Source organism: Lepidochelys olivacea, assembly GCF_965140295.1.
Source record: "Lepidochelys olivacea isolate rLepOli2 genome assembly, chromosome: 6".
Lineage (NCBI taxonomy): Eukaryota > Metazoa > Chordata > Testudines > Cheloniidae > Lepidochelys > Lepidochelys olivacea.
In genome coordinates, this window is record NC_140416.1 from 24913206 (window position 1) to 24921373 (window position 8168).

Here is an 8168-nt window from a genome sequence, read left to right on the forward strand (position 1 = left end):
TGGCGTTGCAAGCTTCCACAGGGCTATCGCCACTCGCTTCTCAACTGTGAGGGCTGCTCTCATCTTGTTATTCATGCGCCTTAGGGCAGGGGAAAGCAAGTCACAAAGTTCCATGAAAGTGCCCTTACGCATGCGAAAGTTTCGCAGCCACTGGGAATCGTCCCAGACCCGCAACACTATGCGGTCCCACCAGTCTGTGGTTGTTTCCTGAGCCCAGAATTGGCGTTCCACAGCATGAACCTGCCCCATTAGCACCATGATGCATGCATTGGCAGGGCCCATGCTTTCTGAGAAATCTGTGTCCATGTCCTGATCACTCACGTGACTGCGCTGACGTCGCCTCCTCGCCCGGTATCGTTTTGCCCGGTTCTGGTGCTGCATATACTGCTGGATAATGCGTGTGGTGTTTAATGTGCTCCTAATTGCCAAAGTGAGCTGAGCGGCCTCCATGCTTGCCTTGGTATGGCGTCCGCACAGAAAAAAGGCGCGGAACGATTGTCTGCCGTTGCTCTGACGGAGGGAGGGGCGACTGACGACACGGCTTACAGGGTTGGCTTCAGGGAGCTAAAATCAACAAAGGGGGGGGCTTTACATCAAGGAGTATTTCAGGCAGGACTTCACGGAGGGTTCCAATAAGAAATAGTGCACCTAAGTTATTGTTCTTATTGGAACAAGGAGGTTAGCCTGGCCTCTGATTGATACATGGCTAGATTTACCTCGCTGCACCTTCTCTGTGAGTGACTGCAGTGTGACCCAGAGGAATGAGTCCCCTAGACAGGGGAGGAGGCAAATGAGTACAAAACAAATCTGGTCTCTTTCTTGTTTTGATCCACTCCATCTATCTTTTACATCTTTGGCTGGCAGCGGATGGTGCAGAAGGACTGCATGCCATCCACATCTCATGGCTGCTCGGCAGAAGATGGTACAGTACAACTGCTAGCCATCCTCATCTCTTGCCTGCCCGGCAGAAGATGGTACAGTACGACTCCTAGCAATCCGTATCGCCTGCTTGCTCACCATAAGACGGTTCAATAGGACTGACTGCAGGACTAAAGAGAATGACCTGGTCAAGTCACTCCAAATTTAGTCCCTGTGCCCATGTCTGCCCAGGCGCTCCCAGCCGACGTGGCCAGGAGCACCTCGGACACGATGAGGACGGCTACCAGTCGTACTGCACCGTCTGCTGCCAGAAGGCAATGGGTTGCTGCTACTGTGTAGCAAAGCCGTACCACGTCTGCCAGCACCCAGGAGACATAGGGTGACGGTTATCTGAGCGGGCTCCATGCTTGCCGTGGTATGGCATCTGCACAGGTAACTCAGGAAAAAAGGCGCGAAACGATTGTCTGCCCTTGCTTTCATGGAGGGAGGGAGGGAACGGGGGCCTGACGATATGTACCCAGAACCACCCGCGACAATGTTTTAGCCCCATCAGGCATTGGGATCTCAACCCAGAATTCCAATGGGCAGCGGAGACTGCGGGAACTGTGGGATAGCTATCCACAGTGCAATGCTCCGGAAGTCGACTCTAGCCTTGGTACTGTGGAAGCACTCCGCCGAGTTAATGCACTTAAAGCATTTTCTGTGGGGACACACACACTCGAATATATAAAACCAATTTCTAAAAAACCAACTTCTATAAATTCGACCTTATTCCGTAGTGTAGACATACCCTATGATTCTAAGTGGCGGTAGCTAGGTCGGTGGGAGACGCTCTCCTGCCGACATAACGCTGTCCACACCAGCGCTTAGGTCGGCGTAACTTATATCACTCGGGGGTGGCTTAGTCACACCCCTGAGTGCTGTACGTTCCACTGACCCCCCATTACTGTTAGTGTAGACGTAGCCTAAGGCTGTACAGTCTTTCTTGAAGAGAGCTTGCAGAAGAAGCAGGGGTGCCATGCTGCCTGTGGTGAGTCAAGGGCAGGAGGTCCCAGAGCTGGTGCCAAAGTACATGAGTGTCGTGTGTGTGGAGGTCAACTCCTGCAGCTCCTCCCAAGTCCACAGTCTCTGGTCATTCCCCAAAAGGTGACCGCCCCTCTAAGCTCCCTAGAATAATGTGGGGGAAAACTGAGCAGCGCTTGCCCTTTGTCCCCTCACCCAGGAGGGTGACCTCTGGTCCCCTGTTCCTTTGATGATGATTTTGATTGTGTTCAATCCTAGATTTGACAAGAATCTGTATGAAGTTTATATGCAGGGTCCCATCTAGCGCCTCCCTTCCTTCCCCTTCTTGAAGGAATGGTCAATGCCCTGTACCTGCCCATAACTTCCCCCTAGCAATCCACCCCCCTCCCATGCTGGAGTATGGGACAGTTCCAAATGCCCTCAGCTACTCAACCTACAACATGAGGGGGATTGGGAGGAGAATCTCCCTATGTAGACTGGGTGGCCCAGGAGCAGTGAGATTGTCAGCAGACTGCCTAGGAGTCAGCTCCTCTGGCTGGGGGTGTGTGGACAAACATGCATAAACCAGTCCCATATTTTGATAGTTGATATTAGCCATTGAGCCTTGGTTTATTTAATGAAGCCTGACCATATGGAGCTGGTCTTAGAATTGCACCCATTCTCAGCCAATTGGTCTGCTCCCTAAATCCAGGCCATGTTATAAGCATGGTACTGCACTAGGGCTAAAATAGCATCTACAAATACATTCCTGAGATTTCGCCCCAGTGTATCGTAGCACAGAGTTTATAGATGGGAATGAACAGGCTTTTTCTCTGGTTTCCTCTAGTAACTATTCAGCCATTTCTCTTTGACTTTCTTGATGTTGCATTCTAGTGACTAATCTCTAGTTAGGATGGACTAACAAGTGGCAGTGAGAGACTTTCCACCTGCTGGGATGCTTAACTTTCACAAGAAAGCAGAAAAATCTTTAAGGATTCGATTTCCTGGGCCTATTAAATTTATAGGACTAACGGCAAGAGTTCTGAGTAAAGCAAGATAATTTGATCAAGCCTCCATTTCCGCCCTTCTGGAATACACCTCTATCAACTCAGCACTGCCAGGTGCCTTGTTCACACAGGGACATGCTAGATTTTTAAAATCGGAACGCTTTGGGAGCCTTGCTTCCCAGATGTAGTATCCATTCTCTGCTGTCACCCATGCAACTTTTGTGTCTGGCTGCTGAAAGCTGGTAGGAAAAGACCACTTGTTTTCTAGGATATTTTTCATTTGATGAGTAGTTCCTAAGAGTGGATCACATGGGGCTGCTTGTATAAGCATGCTCTGTACACCCTGCATGCACCAGGAAGTATAAATGCTCAGTCATATCAAGATAAGCTGGATTCAGCATTAGTCAGATAGGAAGTCTGATTTTTACAGCCACTAGGCAGGGTTTAGAGCCACACCCATAGGATAAAGGAAAAATTTAGGAGATTTCTCACCAGGAACTAGCTATTTCTGGGCCATGGTGTCAGAGCTTTCCCTTCAAATCACTAGACGGCTGCATTTTGTATAGCATTTTTCAACTTGCTGTATCCCAACCTGCCCCACAGAGTCCGGTAAAACTACAAACTGTATGTGGTAGGAAACGAGTGCTTTTGTTGTTGATACTACAGTACAAACTAGACCAGTGGTTCTCAACCAGGGGTACGTGTACCCCTAGGGGTACACAGCCGTCTCCCAGGGGGTACATCAACCCATCTAGATATCTGCCTAGTTTTACAACAGGCTTCATAAAAATCACTAGCGAAGTCAGTACAAGCTAGAATTTCATACAATGACTTGTTCATACTGTGCTATATACTATACATGGATATGTAAGGACAATAGTTATATTCCAATTGATTTATAATGATATGGCAGAAATGAGAAAATCAGCAGCTTTTCAGTACTAGCGTGTTGTACACTTCTGTATTTTTATGTCTGATTTTGTAAGCAAGTAGTTTTTAGGCGAGGTGAAACTTGAGGGTACGCAAGACAAATCAGACGCCGCAAGGTGGTACGGTCGTCTGGCAAGGTTGAGAGCCTCTGAGCTGGAGACCCTAATGGAAATCGGGCCCGTTTTGCTAGGTGCTGTACATATGCATCGAAAGAGCGTTCCCGTCCCGAAGCGTTTGATGATCTCTATCCAGTTCACAGAACAAAATACCATGTTTAGGCCTGGTCTCCTTACTGGGAGTTTGGCCTGAGTAAAGAATGAAAGAAAGGGCTCAAAACTGGCTCCTTTGCTAGTAGCTGCAGGAGAGTGAGGCCAGGATTGGAGTGTATCATGGAGCCTGAACAATGCCTTTCCCCTAAAGCTGTTCCCCCTCTAGATAAAGGTTGGGACGCTGCTGGGATAATACGGGGAACATGCTGGGCCAGATTTACACCTTACATGCCCCCAGGCACAGCATCTTCAGCGCCCCCCTGCCTGCAGCGGACTTTTCTGTTGCACAGTTTGGGAGAGGTAAGGCTAGGGGTGACCAGATGCCCATATTTTATAGGGACAGTCCCGATTTTGGGGTCTTTTTCTTATATAGGCGCCTATTTCCGCCCCACCAGCCCGGTTTTTCACACTTGCTGTCTGGTCACCCTAGGACCGTGCCTACTGTGCCTAATTAGAAATCCAGCCCTGGGAACATGCTGGAATCTGGACAACTGATGCTTTGGCAGGCCAGAGAGAAGGGAGCTGCTGTCCTGAAGACTAGGAGAGATGCTGGCATACATGAGGACTTGAGCAGAGGTGGAATCAAATCAGTGGCTGACATGGATCACCAAGGGAAGGTCATGCCTGACTAATCTAATTGCCTTCTATGCTGAGATTACTGGTTCTGTGGATGAAGGGAAAGCAGTGGATGTATTGTATCTTGACTTTAGCAAAGCTTTTGACATGGTCTCCCACAGTATTCTTGTCAGCAAGTTAAGGAAGTATGGGCTGGATGAATGCACCATAAGGTGGGTGGAAAGTTGGCTAGATTGTTGGGCTCAACGGGTAGTGATCAATGGCTCCATGTCTAGTTGGCAGCCGGTGTCAAGTGGAGTGCCCCAGGGGTCGGTTTTGTTCAATATCTTCATAAATGATCTGGAGGATGGTGTGGATTGCACTCTCAGCAAATTTGCGGATGATACTAAACTGGGAGGAGTGGTAGATACGCTGGAGGGCAGGGATAGGATACAGAGGGACCTAGACAAATTGGAGGATTGGGCCAAAAGCAATCTGATGAGGTTCAATAAGGATAAGTGCAGGGTCCTGCACTTAAGACAGAGGAACCCAATGCACAGCTACAGACTAGGGACCGAATGGCTAGGCAGCAGTTCTGCGGAAAAGGACCTACGGGTGACAGTGGACGAGAAGCTGGATATGAGCCAGCAGCGTGCCCTTGTTGCCAAGAGGCCAATGGCATTTTGGGATGTATAAGTAGGGGCATAGCGAGCAGATCGAGGGACGTGATCGTCCCCCTCTATTCGACATTGGTGAGGCCTCATCTGGAGTACTGTGTCCAGTTTTGGGCCCCACACTACAGGAAGGATGTGGATAAATTGGAGAGAGTCCAGCGAAGGGCAACAAAAATTATTAGGGGTCTGGAACACATGAGTTATGAGGAGAGGCTGAGGGAACTGGGATTGTTTAGTCTGCAGAAGAGAAGAATGAGGGGGGATTTGATAGCTGCTTTCAACTACCTGAGAGAGAGTTCCAGAGAGGATGGTTCTAGACTATTCTCAGTGGTGGAAGAGGACAGGACAAGGAGTAATGGTCTCAAGTTGCAGTGAGGGAGGTTTAGGTTGGATATTAGGAAAAACTTTTTCACTAGGAGGGTGGTGAAACACTGGAATGCGTTGCCTAGGGAGGTGGTGGAATCTCCTTCCTTAGAAGTTTTTAAGGTCAGGCTTGACAAAGCCCTGGCTGGGATGATTTAATTGGGTATGGGTCCTGCTTTTCAGCAGGGGGTTGGATTAGATGACCTCCTGAGGTCCCTTCTAACCCTGATATTCTATGACTCTATGGGCAGCCAGGCAGATCTAGGAGAACTCAGAGTCAAGGATGGTGCTGTGGTTACAGGCGGGGGACCCCGTGGCTGGGAGATAGACAACAGGGCAGTACACTTGAAGATACACCCCTTGCTCAAGGACTTATCATAATGCAGATCGTTCCTAACCTGAGTCCATGGGGAAAGGAATGGGTTACGTAAGCACTGAAATTTTGGAGAGCGAAATGGTGTTTAGGCTCCCATAGCTTCAGGGAAGCTGCTCCCTTTGGAGAGCTTTAGGTTCTGAGCTTGATAAGCGCATAGAAACATCCTCCCTGTTGCAGATATTGGTGAATGCCTTCCTAGGGCGACCTGAAGGACCAACAGCCCCCCTGAAGCAGCAGGGAAAGGCAGGGCCTACCTCACTGCTGGACAGAACAAGCTTTCATCCTTATGTGGTCAGGCAGTGAGCCAGCCCTGCTGGGAAAGGAGGAGTTTGGCTCAGATAGAATGAAGCAGCAACAGCCTGCCTGGCCCCCTCTAGTTGGGGAGCAGTAGGGCAGCTCCATGGGGTCTTCTGGAGGGAGCCAGAGAGGAGAAGGAAGCTGGGCTGGACATGAGCCCAATAAAGTCTTTCAGCTGAGATGGCTAAATAGCACTTACACAGCAGGGAATGGGCTAACTGAAAGCCCAGCTCAGTCACAGGTGGAGGGTAATTCCCATAGTAGGAAATAGTGGAGAAGCTGGTGAGGTCTGATCTCTGAAAAATAAATCCACAGAGAAGGAAAAGCAGCTTCAGAAGGTTCACGCTGAAACCTCTTGCCACCTTCCAGACTGTGAGGGCTGTACGGTGCTTTGCGGAGAACGCGTTAGGTCTGTGCTCACAGCTTAGTGTTTGGGGCTCATTGAGGCATCTTTCGTGTCATTTTCAGAATTGATGTTCATCAACTTTATTATATTGTAGTCACATTCAATGGCCCCAGTCAGGATCAGGGCCCATTCTGCTGGGGGCCATGCAGACACCACACCTACAACCAAGACAGAATAAGCAAAGGGGTAGTTTTTAAAATGAGGAAATCAGGCTCTTTTGTTTAAGTTGGATAGAAGAGTGTACGTGAACTTTGGGTGTATAAATTTAGCTCACTTTACTGTGATCTCTTTTGCAGTTCTCCTTCCCCTTCTTGATATACTACCACCAGCTGTTCCTGCTTTTGCAGCCAGGACTTTATTTATGTGCCCTCTAGTGGACATTGTGTATTTTTTGTTTTTTAAAATGCTTAACTTGCTAGCATCATAGAAATGGGGACAGCTTGTACTGACTTGGACTCTCTTATGTCTTGTTATGTAAAGAAATGGTGAACAGTGGTAAACCAAGTATAGGTCCTGCATGGGGATATTTAGCTTATTACTAGGGTTGGGTAGGCAAATCCCCTTCACATACGCTTTTTAGGAACAGCTCATATTGGAACAAATAGAGCCTTGAGATGACTGAGCTATGCCAGAGATGAATTTAAGGAACTTAAGAGCTCAGTCTGTTAAGCTAATCAAAAAGAATATTGAGAACTGACTTAATTACAGTATACAAGTATCTTCAGGGGGAGAAAATACCCTGGTTCTAAAGGGCTCTTTATCCTAGCAGCAAAAAGTATAATAAAAATGAGTGGCTGGAAGCTGAAGCCAAATTCAAATTAGAAATGTATACACAAATTTTTAACAGGGAGGGTGATTAACCATGGGAACAAACTACCAAGGGAAGTGGTGGATTCTCCATCTCTTAATGTCTTCAAATCAAGACTGGATGCCTTTCTGGAAGTTATGCTTTAGTCAAACAAATTATTGGGCTCAATACCAAGGTAACTGGGAGAATTCGTCTGAAATCAGCAAGATGAAATTCAATAAAGACAAGTGCAAAATATACTTAGGAAGGAAAAACCAAATGCGTAACTTACAAAATGGGAAATAACTGGTGAGGTAGGAGTACTGCTGTCAAGGTTCCTTCCCCACTCTGAACTCTGGGGTACAGCTGTGGGGACCTGCATGAAAACCTCCTAAGCTTACTTTTACTAGCTTAGGTTCAAACTTCCCCAAGGTACAAACTATTTTACCCTTTGCCCCTGGACTTTATTGCTGCCACCACCAAGTGTCTAATAAATATATAACAGGGAAAGAACCCGCTTGGAAATGTCTTTCCCCCCCAAAATCCTCCCAAGCCCTACACCCCCTTTCCTGGGGAAGGCTTGATAAAAATCCTCACCAATTTGCATAGGTGACTACAGACCC